The sequence below is a fragment of the Macrobrachium rosenbergii genome, chromosome 48 (assembly GCF_040412425.1).
Source record: "Macrobrachium rosenbergii isolate ZJJX-2024 chromosome 48, ASM4041242v1, whole genome shotgun sequence".
Lineage (NCBI taxonomy): Eukaryota > Metazoa > Arthropoda > Malacostraca > Decapoda > Palaemonidae > Macrobrachium > Macrobrachium rosenbergii.
Genome location: NC_089788.1, coordinates 10,223,002 through 10,238,001, shown reverse-complemented (window position 1 = coordinate 10,238,001; position 15,000 = coordinate 10,223,002).

Here is a 15,000-nt window from a genome sequence, read left to right as displayed (position 1 = left end):
TTATAATACGCACACGTGATGAGAATTACGAAAACTAGCGATATTTCGAAATTCATAATAATAAAATGCCTCTCTAGGCAACCAGCCCCAATGTTTGATGATACAAAATATATATTCGGCTCAACCCTTTTATGTCGAAGCAAATGAAATTATCGCCAACTTTGATTGATAAAAGGGTGAAACAACTTTTAAAATGGCAGGATGGCTTCCCCGGGGGCCAATGAATCTTTTTATTTTTATATACATTATGCGAAAGGGAACGTTCCCTTTAAAATTAGTCAGGTGGCTACAAAAGATATGCTTTAAAAAATCATAATTAAACGTTTGCGAATCTTGGCTGATTTTGAAGTGAATAATGCCTGTTTATCAGACGTCTATAATATCTATCAACGCTAAATTTTTTATTTACGTGGCTTTAGCATAAACAACACGGCTTTAAAAAAGAACCAGTCATATTTCAGACGCATTTTTGTCACTACATTATTAGCATTATACATACGAAAGATTCGCTTATAATATCCCGGCTGGGGATTTTTATTGGTGTTTTATTGACGACAATCATTATTTTACTTAACTTTAACACAAACAACGAAGTATCGCACAGCGCAAGCACACACATACGCACACACACACACACACACACACACACACACACACACACACACACACACATATATATATATATATATATATATATATATATATATATATATATATATATATATATATATATAGTATATATACAATATATATATATATATATATATATATATATATATATATATATATATATATATATATATATATATATATATACTGTCTATATATATATATATATATATATATATATATATATATATATATATATATATATATATATATATATATATATATATATATATATCGCCCACTACTTCTAACCTCCTGAAGGAAAAAAAAGACTTCTAAACGCAAACACAAAGCTAAGTCAAGCGTTGCAAACAACTCGAGAGCAAATTCGGGGCACAAAGGTAGAAAAAGGAGTTGTTTGCAGAGCCTCGTTTGTCTTACACATGGCGTATAAGCTGGAAAGACCAAAGGAAAATAGGGTCAGCAAATACGAAAACAAGAGAGCAGAGATTCAGCGCCAAGAGGAACACTAAACGGCTAGAACTGTGATGAATGGGAATGAAGGAAAATGTTTTATTATGTGTCTCGAGTTCCTATTATTTGAGTCTGTGCATGTGCGTGATAATGGCTATGAATAAAGGGACCGACACATATACATATGTATATATATATATATATATATATATATATATATATATATATATATATATATATGTATATATATATATGTAATTATGACACTTTTTATCACACCGTGATTTATATACAATCATGAAGCTACAAACGTCGCTTAATACCAAATTCACGCTACCTCGGGAATATCTCCGATGGAGAATTATCACCGAAGGAGAATTTATAGGTGATAAATGGATTGGTACTGTCGGGACGCGATCCCTCGACACAGCACGTACCCAGCAACTCCAGTCGACGTTACCACTGAGCTATATATGTGTTATATACACACATTGATGCTGGCGTTGTCTTCTCAAGTGAATTTCTAATAAATTTTGCTGCCTTCCCTTCTCATGAAATTCATTATAAAACAAAGTATTTGGGATGGGAGATGAAGTTTGGATTGGAGTAGCAATAAAAACTTGAAGTACGCAGATTGCGCTGTTTTTAATCAGCTAAACACTACAAGATTTACAAATCTCGTTTGACAGATTGCTCCGTACACCGAGAGAGGCAATATTGAAGATTATTCTAGGGAATAGAGAAATTATGGGAGCAGAGGATGAAAAAGGAACGGAATGATACTAGATGGAGAAACGATGATGGAGTTTTTTTTTAAATTCTTAGGAACAATGACGTCCAATATAGGACCCGTAGTGAATAGTGCCGTCAGTGCACCTCATGCGGTGCACTGTAGGCATTACTTGAGGTTCTTTGCAGCGCCCCTTCGGCCCCTAGCTGCGACCCCTCTCGTTCGTTTTACTCTACCTCTTTTCATATTCTCTTTCTTCCAGCTTACTTTCCAGCCTCTCCTAATAACTGATTCCTGTTACACCTTTTAAACTTTTACTGTCAATTTCCGTTTCAGCGCTGAATGACCTCATTGGTCCCAGTGCTTGGCCTTTGGCCTAAATTCTATAATCAGTCAATCAATACAAGATTTATTGTTGGAATTTGACTAAAAAGGACAAACAAAGATGGGTAGAAATTAGAGATCAGGTAGAGTGAAATTAGACCTTTCTTTCTTTCGCTAGATCTTCACCTGTAAACCCTTACGGAGTGTCAACAGGCCATAAACCCAAAAAAGGGCTCCAAAAGCAAATCAGCCTGCAGTGAAGGACAAGTTGTAGGGAAAGCGATGAATCAATAAAAATGAATAAATTAAAATAAAACCAATACACCTGATTTCAGAAGACGTTAGAATTGAATTGAATTGATTATAGAATTTAGGCCAAAGGCCAAGCACTGGGACCTATGAGGCCATTCAGCGCTGAAACGGAAATTGACAGTAAATGGTTTGAAAGATGTAACAGGAGGAAAATCTCGCATTTGCACTATGAAACAACTGTTAGGAGAGGGTGGAAAGTAGGATGGAAGAAAGAGAATATGAAAAGAGGTACAGTAAAAGGAAGGAACGGGGTTGCAGATAGGGACCGAATTTACGCTGCAAAGAGCTTTGAGCAGGTACACTGACGGCACTGGCCCCTTACGAGGAGAAGAATAAAACCTTAAGAAGTTGATACTTTGTACGGATTAACGAGAGCTTCTTACGAAGATGAGATAATGGTGAAGAGGAGATGGAGACGGCTTGGACATGTCCTTCGCACCACTTGGGGGGAGAATAACACGAAATAGTGTCAGGAGTGCCCCTGAGGGATTTAGAAATATGAAATGGGATGTTGGAAATGAACGGAGATTTGAGGAAGTGAAAGCACCGGAAAGACACAAAAGAGAATTTCACTGAAGCACTTTGCTTCGTACGGTGTTGGAGGCTGTTATGGTATATATATATATGTGTATATATATACATATACATACGTATATATATTGTTATATATGTGAGTGTGTGTTTGTATATATATATATATATGTGTGTGTGTGTGTGTACACATTATATATATATATATATATATATATATATATATATATATATATATATATATATATATATATATATATATATATATATATATATAAATCATCAACACACAATCACGTGTGGAACAGAAATAAATTTCTGACTCACGTCGGGATCGAACCCAGGTCTCTCAGGTGGAAAGCAAGGGCGTTATCCACTGGGCCACACAAGTCTAAAAGAAGTTGGAACCTGAGAGCAACTGCACCCAAGGAATTACCTATACATATATATTGTTTATATATATGTATATGTATGAATACGCTTGTGCCATTTATAATGCTCCGTTGTATGTGTTACAGTCAGGTAAGAAAAATGATTGTCATCAATATGGCGCAAATGAAAACGTACAGCCAGACTATTATAGGTAAATCTTTCGTATGTATAATGCTATTAATGTAGAGTGCCAAATATGCGTCTGAAATATGACTGAGCCTTTTTTAAAGCTGTGCTGTTTGTGCTAAAACCACGTGAACAAGGAAAGTGAATACTGATAGAAAATACAGACGTCTGAAGAACAGACATTATTCACTTCAAAATCAGCCAAGTTTTGCAAAACATTTCATTATGTTTTCAAGGCATATCTGTTGTAGTCAACTACCTAATATTAAAAAGAACGTTCCCTTTCGATTAATATATCTAAAAAAAAAAGATCCACTGGCCCCTGGGGAAGCCATCCCGCCATTTTAAAAGTGGTTTTCTCCCTTTTATCAATCAAAGTTGGCGATAATTTCATTTGCTTCGACATAAAAGGGTTGAGCCGAATATATATTTTGTATCATCAAACACTGGGGCCGGTTACCTAGAGAGGCATTTTATTATTATGATTTCGAAATATCGCTAGTTTTCGTATTTTTCATCACGTGCGCGTATTATACACGTATTTGCCAGGTGTTGTTTAACTATGGTTCATCTACTCCATACAAACAAATAAACGAACACATTTATATATATAAATATATATATGTTTATATGTATGTAAACATGTATGTATATATACATACATATATATATATACACATATATATATATATATATTGTCAGTATGTGTTAATTTTAACGTAAATTAATTTGTTTTGAATAAGTCACTTTGGCAGTATTTATTTTTTTTGGAACGTAATGACCCTGTTTCCTCCTCCCCGACATTTCTGACTTGTTGTATAGTTTTAATTACAATGAGCTTGTTTTATTTTCACGTGTGGTGTTGGCCGGAGCAATATTCGGCGCTGTCTCACGAGGACTGAGAGAGTAGTTTTCTGGACCATTAACATTGTGAGGGCTTTCCTTATTTTGGATTATCACGGGATTTCGAGATCTGCCTGTCTTCAGTTGCTGCTGCTGTCCTCCTTTGAGAGATTGATTGTTCTTCAGTCTGCGCCCTTGGTTCAGTCATTCTGCCAAGGGGACCTCTCTGCCAACTGGTAAGGTGTGATTTCCTGTCGGACGGCCGTGTCCGTTGATCGTCTTGCAACGTTAAAGTGATTCTTACATCAGTCTACGCCCTTGGCCCAGTGATTTTTGCCAAGGGAACCTCTCTTACATTTGGGAAGGTCTCAAGTATATAGATTATTCTCCTCGACCCGTGATTTGAAGGCTGTGGTGGCCACTTCCACTGTTTAGAGCTCACTTAAGGGAAGCAGTTTATTTTTTTTTTTTGATAAATGTTTAGTGTGTAAAAAGTTAGGCTATTCTGTCTTTTCGACATTCTATTACTTTCAGGGCCCTCTCTTTAAAGTGTAATTGCATAGTCTATGTTAATTTGGTGTAAGTGTGTTTGTTATTCGATGTTTTCAGTGTGTGGTTGATTTTTGTGTTTATTTAATGTATTTTGTAAGAGGCTCAGTGGTCATTTCTTTCTAAAAGTTTGTATTAAATATTAAGGTTTTATTCTCAATTTTTCTTTATCCTCCTTGATTCCATCTCTGTACACTCTGTTGCGGCCATTCCACCTATTGTGGACTTGGTCGTTTGTGACTTTATTTGTATTTTAAGAGACTTGTGTATGTTTGATGGGCGTGGGCCCATAAAAATATACATATATACAAAATCATACAGGCTTATGTATGTACGTTTGACTGGGCTCATAAACAGTAAGTGCATGTGCTATATTTATGATGCAGTAGCGGAAAGTAAAAAATGTTGATAGAATCTAAAAATACAACCATTGTCTACATATAAACAATAAATAAAATGTTTCTAACAAAATTTAAATGCAGTGTTACCTAACACAAAATAAGATTATACGCAGTGACCATAAGTGAAATATACTTTCCTTGTCTGACATTTTGATGTACATTTGGGCGGTTACCGAACAAGAGTGAATCGATAAAAACCTAAGCCTCTTATAAAGTATGATGTATTTTAGGTAAAAATATTTCAGTAGAATTCAAATACTCTTAAAAGGAAGTTTCTTTTCAACATTTAATGTCAAAGGAAACGAACAGCGGCTGAAAGCTTCTCTAGGTGCTGAAGTATTTCGCCTGGTTTTTCCAGTCTTGAAATAAGGATATTTTTCCAGTCTTGAAATATAAATAACTAAAATGATTTAAAGCAGGCTTTGTTTTGTGGTTGTCAGGGAAAAATCCGCAAATGACAACAATACACCAATTTTAAGACGATGGTTTTGGGGATTTTAGGCGTTGTCATGCCTTTTAGGCATTAGTCCAACAAATATGTGCTTCTATAATGTCTTGAGTGATAATACATACATGTATCTATGTATGTATAAGTATTTATATATATATATATATATATATATATATATATATATATAGAGAGAGAGAGAGAGAGAGAGAGAGAGAGAGAGAGAGAGAGAGAGAGAGAGAGAGAGAGAGAGAGATAGACAACCTTTTCATTTATCCGGCAGATTGAAAATGGTTATATCGTTCTGAAGTCTTTTCACTTTTTAAGGTCTTCAACGTTTTCCATACTTGATTGGCAGGAATCGCCCCAAAATACAAGTTACGCTAAAATTACAAGCTTCGATTACTGTCTTTACTCCATCACATTCGGAAAGGGGGAACTGCTGTTCTCGGAAATACCTAGATATAGTTTAAGCATGCTCATCCCGTAACGTTTTCTCGATAAAAAAAAAAAAAAAGTGTTACTTAGTCTAAGGGCTTCTACAGAGCCGTGTATTGATTTCTCGAACGGTTGAACACGGCGAGAATGGAATGAGATTTTACGTACGTTGAATGTAACCTAGACCGTAGGTCTAACACTTTTTTTCCTGGTACGTGACGGAAGTCTTAAACACGGCGAGAATGGAATGAGATTTCACGTACGTTCAATGTAACCTAGACCGTAGGTCTAACACTTTTTTCCTGGTACGTGACGGAAGCCTTTTACTAGCGTAAGAGCTTCCTCAGGGCGCGCTCTTTATGTTCATCATTACTAAAAAATCACAAATATGCCCCGAATATGTGTTAATTGTACGAGAGTACTTGGCACTCAGTCAGTCCTTTCTTTTTAAACTTTTCCGGTGGCTTCAGCTGATGTTCATTTGTCAGTGCATCTAAAGAGTAAACAGTGCACCGCCTCGCTGTGATATTGACGCAAGACGAGGACTGTAGGGTTCTCTTTCTTACGTTGTTCCTTTGGCTTCGATAATGGCTCGAGAAATGGAAAGAAAGAGTGGCACAAATAGTAAAGAACTTTTGTAGAAAAACTAGTAAAAGTAACGGATACGGCAAATGCATACATGGACACGAGAGATAGATAGATAGATAGAGAGAGAGAGAGGTGAAAGGAAAAACACTGAATAAAGAATAGAACCGAACGGGAAAGAAAAAAATAAAGAAATTGTAAGAAGTGGAACGGGAATTTCATCGCACGGACAGCATCAGAGGAATCAAGAATATGATCACAGTGCAATCTTGAGATCAATCTCCTGTTGGTTGGGGTAAGGGGTGTTGTGGAAGGCGGGGTGGGGTGGGGGTGGCGTGGGGAATCTGGGTGCAGGTCTGGGCCTTCTCTGTCACGGGGATAGAAGCAAAAAGGAAGAAGGAATATTGCAAGATAGTAACATGAAAGAAATATTTTAAAAAAAGGAATGGAAATAGAACGACAAAAAACTGGGTTACTTTTACATTCATTGACAGCCTTAAGATATGCAATGTCATGAAAAAATATTTTCAGTTTTGGTGGAAAATTCTTGTTAATACTGACTTATTTCAGCCGTGAAAGGATGCTCAAATTGCAAACTATGTGGAGGTGAGATCTCATTAAAAAAATGAAGAGACCCTATAGATAACACTTCAGAAAATATTATCGTTAATTTGAATCATTCCTGAACGCTACGCAGTTTGTTAATATAAATGATAGGTCTAGGCCTAGAGGCTCCAAAATCACCTGCAACAACAGACAGTTGCCGGTCCCTTCAAAAAAGAATATTGTGCAGTGTACCAAGAACATATCTAATGAACGAACCTATCCAGCACGTTAAAATAAATAACAGGATTGCTACTGTCATTCACTTTAAAAGCCACGAGAATTAATGGTACGCAGCCAAGATGTCGACTCGCATAAATAGGTAAGCGTTTGTCATTTGTAAAAGAATGATTTTGCTGAAAACAATCTAAGTAATTTTGAACTATATGTATTGAAGAAAAATGAAAATGCTACTTTAGTTTTCCTTGTGAAGGTTTTGTACCTTACTTGGTTAAAAATCGCAAAATATATAAAATATGTCACTTCGTCTCACTAATTTTAGCCACGTGTTTATTTCTGCATTAGTTTCTCCTCTTTGTCTGCATGATTTTTGTTAAGTGTTCTGTAAAAGAAAACTGTTGAGATGGCTATGTCTGTCTGTCCGCACTTTTTCTGTCCGCCCTCAGATCATAAAAACTACTGGGGCTAGAGGGCTGCAAATTGGTATGTTGATCATCCACCCTCCAATCATCAAGCATACCAAATTGCAGCCCTCTAGCCTCAGTAGTTTTGATTTTATTTCAGGTTAAAGCTAGCCAAATCGTACGTCTGGCACCTCTATGGGTACCAACCGCAAATGCCACCGCCGGGCCGTGGCTGAAAGTTTCATACAGCACTATATGCTGTACAGAAAACTCGATTTTGTTTTGCACAGGAAAACAGAACTGGAATTTTGCTAGGAACGTATCAGCTTAACTATTGAAGAGGTTAACAAGAACAGTGCGTTTGACATTTGATTCGACTCGACCTGGTTTCCAAAGGAACAAAAAAAAAAAAAATCTAAAGGCCCATGAGCCCTCTCTCTCTCTCTCTCTCTCTCTCTCAATGGGGTTTGGAAGATGTGGCTGGCTTTATGCCGGCATGATATCTTACTCTCGGAGTAGTCAGTAACAAGCAACTGCTTTGTCAAGTTTGAATGTCACGAAACTTAAATTTCATATGCTGTTGCGAGTGGCATTATATCAATGTGGCTATATGGTATGCATGAAATTTCTTTAAACTTCGAGCTGTGACGTTTTTCAAATATAAAGGCAATTCTAATCTTAAACTTGTTTTCCTCAGTAGTCTCTTGCACATGTATCAGTTTACTAGCAAATCGTGGGAAATATAATTACTGGGTATAGGTAACATCTCCGGAAGCATCCGAGGTAACAAAGGAAAACCGCACGCGCCTTTTTCTCTTTCAAACGCGACTGTTAAGCTGTGAGATCTAAATTTCGGATGCTAATTAACACAGCGATTTTGTCGGTTCGAGACTTAAAACAATTTGCTTGCGGTTTTACGATAGGGGTATTATGACACAGGCGACACGTCTCCCCTTTAATTCATCCCCTCAGCCTTCAGACAGAAAACGGTCCGGTCTGCATCTCAGCGGCATCAAACCTTTTGCCTCTATGCATGAAATTTTGTCTTGTAGTACCGTTTAGCATCGTTTGTCCTCGCGAACGCCTTATAATCCAAGTCCTGCAGTCTCGCCTGCATGCATTACGAGAAACCATTCTCCAAAAGCTCACCTTCGCTTATTAGGGTCGCAAGCATGCGTGGATAAGATATTAGCAAGAGATAAGTACCTGAGAAGGTGATATGTTTTCACGCGCGGTACGACAACTTTTCCCTCAGGTGAGGCGCTCGAGGAGGAAGAGCGGGAGTCAGTCTAAAATGTGACAGTGTTTAGGGTAAAGCCAGTTCTGAGGCTCCCATTACCTGTTTTCTTTTTATGGTGTAGTGTTACAAAAAAAAAGAAAAGATTAGTTTGTGGATTTTATTGTGTTTTGTTTCGCATCATTCTATGCTTGGATAACTGGATGCCTCGGTTTTCTGGATTGCTGGCGGATGACAAGGTAAGGGGCGCTTTTGTTTTTAATGGTTTTGTGAAAGAAATTAAATATTGCCACCTCCCTGGCCCCACCCCCTGCCCGCTCCCCTTCCTTCCTCCTCCTCCTCCCGGTTGCCCATTTATCAAGCGAAAGCAGGTTGATCTTCTTTTGCACCACAAAGTAGGTTGTCTCTGGATGCCTTAAGTATTTGCAGGTGGCACAAAAGAGAAAGACTCGAGTGAAATAGCCTGTGACTAGTGGATCCTGTTCCATTCCCCTCTTTTTTTTCCCCCTACAGGCTACTGTAGTAGGGTGTGAATGGAAGAGAGTGGCGCTACCGAAACCGGTTCGTATCTGACACTTGTTAAACCCGTCGGACCCCGAAATGGGAATTTGAGAATAAGAGTACTATGTGCTGTGTATGTGCGTGCACTTCCTCCTGCACTTGACAGGGCAAATTCTCCCTTTTATTCGGTTGCTCGCCTTTTTGGCAACTTCCCCTCTGTAGCTTGTTTTTTTTGTTTTATTAGGCCTAAGTGGTTTCTGCATTTCGCCTTCCGCGTTAAAAGCTTTCCTGGACCAGGTTTTGTTGTAGCCCAGCTCGTGAGGCTTGTGAATTGTCAGTAATGGGAAACTGGGTCTTTTTTTTATCGCGAATATTTAAGTATTTGCCCCCTTTGAGACCGGAACTGTATGCTTACGGTAGGCCTAACTTGAATTCCGAAGGAGATTCTCTGGAATAGGCCTAGGTACAGTTTGGTTGTTTTGTGGGTGTAGCCCATGCTTAACAGTTTTTCACAGCCTTTTCCTTAGTTAATTAACTATTTTGCACTGTGATTAGTAATGTGTGATACCTTAAGGGGTATTCAATAAAATAACCGAGTTTGGTAGTGATGACCAGTAGTTGAAGGTACCTCCGCAATTATAGGCCTAGCATTTTCCACCATATCGATCATTTCTTGGATTTGAAAGGGCATTCGCTCTCTCTCTCTCTCTCTCTCTCTCTCTCTCTCTCTCTCTCTCTCTCTCTCTCTCTCTCTCTCTCTCTCTCTCTCAGTTAAATGCCAGTTTTCATCATTTCAAGAAATTTGAGAATTAGCTCTTCGTCGATGGTTTTGGTTGAATTTCCTTCTTCCTGTTTGGAAGCTTCTCGTTTATAATAATCCCCCCCGCCCCCCCCCCCACACACACACATGTGACAATAAGAAACAAAGACTATAATTCAACTATGTGAAACGTTTTGAAATGTTGCAATGGAAGAGAAAGAATGCCTCAAGTTGACTTTGTTGTGTCGACATGAATCTTAAGGCTTGTTGGGTTCGGGACACGTCTGATGCTACGTTTTTCTTCCTTTGTTTGTCACTCACTTAGGTTACAATAACATATGGGAACAAATGCTGTTGACGTTTTGTAGATTCCAATTCCAGGTTATGCCATAACCGCCCAGTTGATAAGATTAAATAATTTTGTATCTATCCCGTGAAAAATGCCTTGTATTTTTAATAAAGATGAGTGATTTTGCTTGGGTCTGTTTTCTACATTTTTCAATCGGTTACGGTCCTCTGAACTAATAATCGTACCCTCATGTGCTTCCTTGAAAGAAAGAGTCTTCGTTTGCCGCCTTTGGTTCATAATTGTTACAGGTGACCTAGACGTTAAAGGTACGTTCTTCTTAGATGCTTTCTGACACTGGGTCTGTTCGCCCGAGGCCATTGGCCTATATACTGAGTGCCCTAATTTTATGTTGATGTAATAATAGGTATGAAGGGTTGTTTTTTGTAACAATGATAAGAATTGGTTTGTTAAACGCTCTGACAGCGGATATTAAAAAAGGGAATAATTTAATATTAGTAACTGATTCACGCAGTCTATGTCGATATTCGTTACTTCAAGTAATACTTGAAAAAGATAAAACCGTATGCTTACTCTGTCTCGGATATTACATTCTCTAAGATACATTGTGTCTGTCACTACTTCGTTCAAGTCTAAGCGCGTATGTAGAAGTTCCTAAGCTTTTTTAGTTATTTAACTAAATCTTACACGTTTGCGTTTTGTCGATTTTGGCGTACGCTTTATTAAATAACTTTGTCTTTGAAGTTATAACGGTTTTTTGAACATGCATGACTTTTTCATTTCTTCTTGAATACGTCCTAGTTTTAGCAACTTCGCAGTTCCTTGAATAGCTTGCTGGAGTGTATGTACTGTGCACCGCGACTCTGTCAAATCTTTCATTCATGTTCACGTCTGGGGTTGTACTTGATGCAGTGTATTGCTCGTGAAAGTGTTGATTATTTCGAGTTCTGATTCTTTGAGGCGAGACAGCTCTCATTGCATAATTTGGAAGTCCATGTTTTACTGTCAGTTCAAGTAAGCCCAATAAAATTTTGTGGTTATAGTGTTTGTTAATGTTTTCTGGTTAACCATTTCTGTTAAAAAATCACATTTTTTTATGGTAGTGTCTGTAGTCTGTTAAGGAGTTCATCATTTATTACGTTCTTTACTACACCTACCTCTGCATTATTTATTTTTACTGCTTTGATAACAAGAATGCGTTTTTTTTTACGATATAACTGTTCATTCTGTCATTCGTTAATTCGTTTTATTTTTGGCATGAAATATTCAATATTGTAAGTAGCTAGGACTGAATATCATCTATGAGAGAAGTCTACTTTCGCAATGATCGACCAGTATCCATTAAATTTGGAAATGAATGGTTTTCCATAAAAAGCAGGTTACGCGTATAGCCTATAAGTGAAATAATAAAACTCTTGTTTCGAATTCTGTAGAAATAATTTACAAGTTCCTTCAGTGTTTGTCGTACATCTTTTATAGTGATCAATCATTTCTTATTTGGCGTGGAACATTTACCCAGCTCAAAACAGTCGCCAACAATTTGCACCTGTAATTAGTGGTCTGCGTTGCACTATTCTCATTTTCTTCTTCTTAAAGGTACAGTCGAGTGTTTTATATCATGTACTCCAGTTATGATAAGCATTTAGGGAGAAAAATATTTAATTCATCACCAAAATATCTATATCTTTTCAGTACTTTTTTTGCCAATCTTGCATAGCCTTTAAAAGTTAATAATACTATATCAGTATGAGTGCTCAGAATGTTCTTTTATTTCAGTGGGTGTTTCTCATGGATAAAATATAGAGTATTTTGTTGTCTGGTGAATGTTTTATATATATAATACACATTTCTTTTCTTGGTGTCTTTGGTCCTCGATAATATACACATTTAGTCTGGTATAGAGGGAAAGTAGTCTGCTGTGAGTGCCTCATCTTAACATCTTATATTGTTTCCTTTCAAAAAGAAAATGGGATGTGTGGTGTTTCTGCCTTAAGTCCTTCCCTCGTCTAGTACTTTATAATATATATATATATATATATATATATATATATATATATATATTATATATATACACATATAGCCTATATGAAATATCCCTGATGACTTCTTAGCTTCTCGACTACCTCAAAATTTTGGATATGATAATTTTTTGGATATGATAATCACTACAAGCAGTGAACCCCTGTATATTATATATATACAGTATATATATATTCATATATATATATATATATTTATATATATATATATATATATATATATATATATATATATATATATATATATATATATATATATATATATATATTGTATATTTTGAAGGTTTCAGTGCAGATGATAGGAGAGACAGAGCTGAGTAACGAGGTGAAAACTTTATTGCAAGTTAAGAATATTTGTGGAAGTGAGTGTTGAGTGCACAAATGGGGTAATTAAGAGGATGAAGATTAGAAAGACACCAGGAGTCGATGGTATTACCAGCGAGATAGTGCTGCTTGCTGGTAATGATGTGACTGAGTAGCTGACCAGGGCTTGGAAGGTATTTCTGGACTTGTGAAAGATTTTGAAGGCATGGGTGAGAAGAATGGTTCCACTGGTTAAGGTAAAGGTGATAGAGGCGATTGTAAGAATTATAGATGCATAACATTACTTAGTTTAGGCTATTTTGGAAGGTTGAATCTTGATTTTGAAAGTAAGACAGATAACAGAAGGACGGTTAGAGGAAAGAAGCGGAAATTTATACAAGTGTGTAATTTAAGTTGTGAGATGAAACAGTTATGTGAACAGTTTTAAAGTAAAGGGATAAGCTCTACATGACTAATATAGACCAAGAAAAACTTATGATTGCATCAATAGAGGACAAGTTTGGAGTGATGACAGTTCATTTAGAACAGTTGAAAGCTTTTATGATAGAAATAAAGCATGCTGGAATATGCAGGTTTGGTGTAAAAATGGTTCTAAGGCAAGTAGGGTATGGATGCTCAATATCTTATTGGATGGAGGGTTGCGATAAATCAAAGACAAGACAAAACAGATAGAGAATCGTGAATGGAGTGTGGAATTATTCATTGGGTGTAGTGAAGAGAAACTGCAGAGAATAGCAGGAGAGTTTGAAAGTGCAGTAGGTGAAATGTGACCAAAGTAAAGGTTATTGGGGTAAATGGAAATGCACAACAGTTCTCAGCAACTCTTTTTGGATATGTTTACTAGCCACATGTTTTTCCCCACCCACAAGTGATTAACCACTAAGTACATAATTTACCGCGTGGTCAACAGAGGCCCAGTGGATATTCCAGTTAACGGGTGTAGTTCTTTTCTCCTGCGAGAGACCCATCTTTGGTCTCCTACGCTCCGTAAGGCGAGGTTGGAACTGACGAATCCTTTTGTAGATAATGAAACCGTGTACTTCACTGATTAAGCAGTTAAAGTATGAAAGTAGGTGACCGATATTTCATTTTATTTTGTGGCCAACCCATGGTTAGGAAAAGGATTTGTCAGTGATATATTTTATGATTTTTTATCATTTGTCTGTGATATATTTTACAATTTTTTATCATTTGTCTCCACGCCCATAGCTACCCAGATTGTTACGCTGAGCAAGTACCAAGTTTAGGCTATAATCCATTACTGAGATCAACAGTCTTTTTTTTTTTATTATTATGATGGGAGTTGTTTTCACTTGGCAGGCGAGAATGCCAAATGAAAACTACTCCCATCATAAAAAAAAAACTCTGTTGATCTTAGCAATGGCTTATGTACCTGGTACTTGCTCAGTGTCACAATCTGAATGGCTGTGGGCGTGGAGCAAAAGCCGAAACAAATAATAAAATGTATCACTAATAGGTAAGTCCTTTTTCTTAACAGGGAGTGGCCACATAAGAAGTCAAATATCGGTCACTTTCTTTCATACTTACCCGCTGTACTCTGGTGTAATATTAGCACTCCTACGAAGTTTTGTCTTCATTTATATCTACTTGTATCTTTTATTGTAATCCTTCCTTAAACTATTTTGGTTTATGATTTATAAGAGAACCTACTCTGCACACAAACACACACACACACACACACATTTTTCAGCACATGTAGTCATCTTTAACTATGCTGGTTTATAAGAGTATCTATTATGTATACACACGCACACATTATATATATATTGTATATATATATATATATATATATATATATATATATATATATATATATATATAT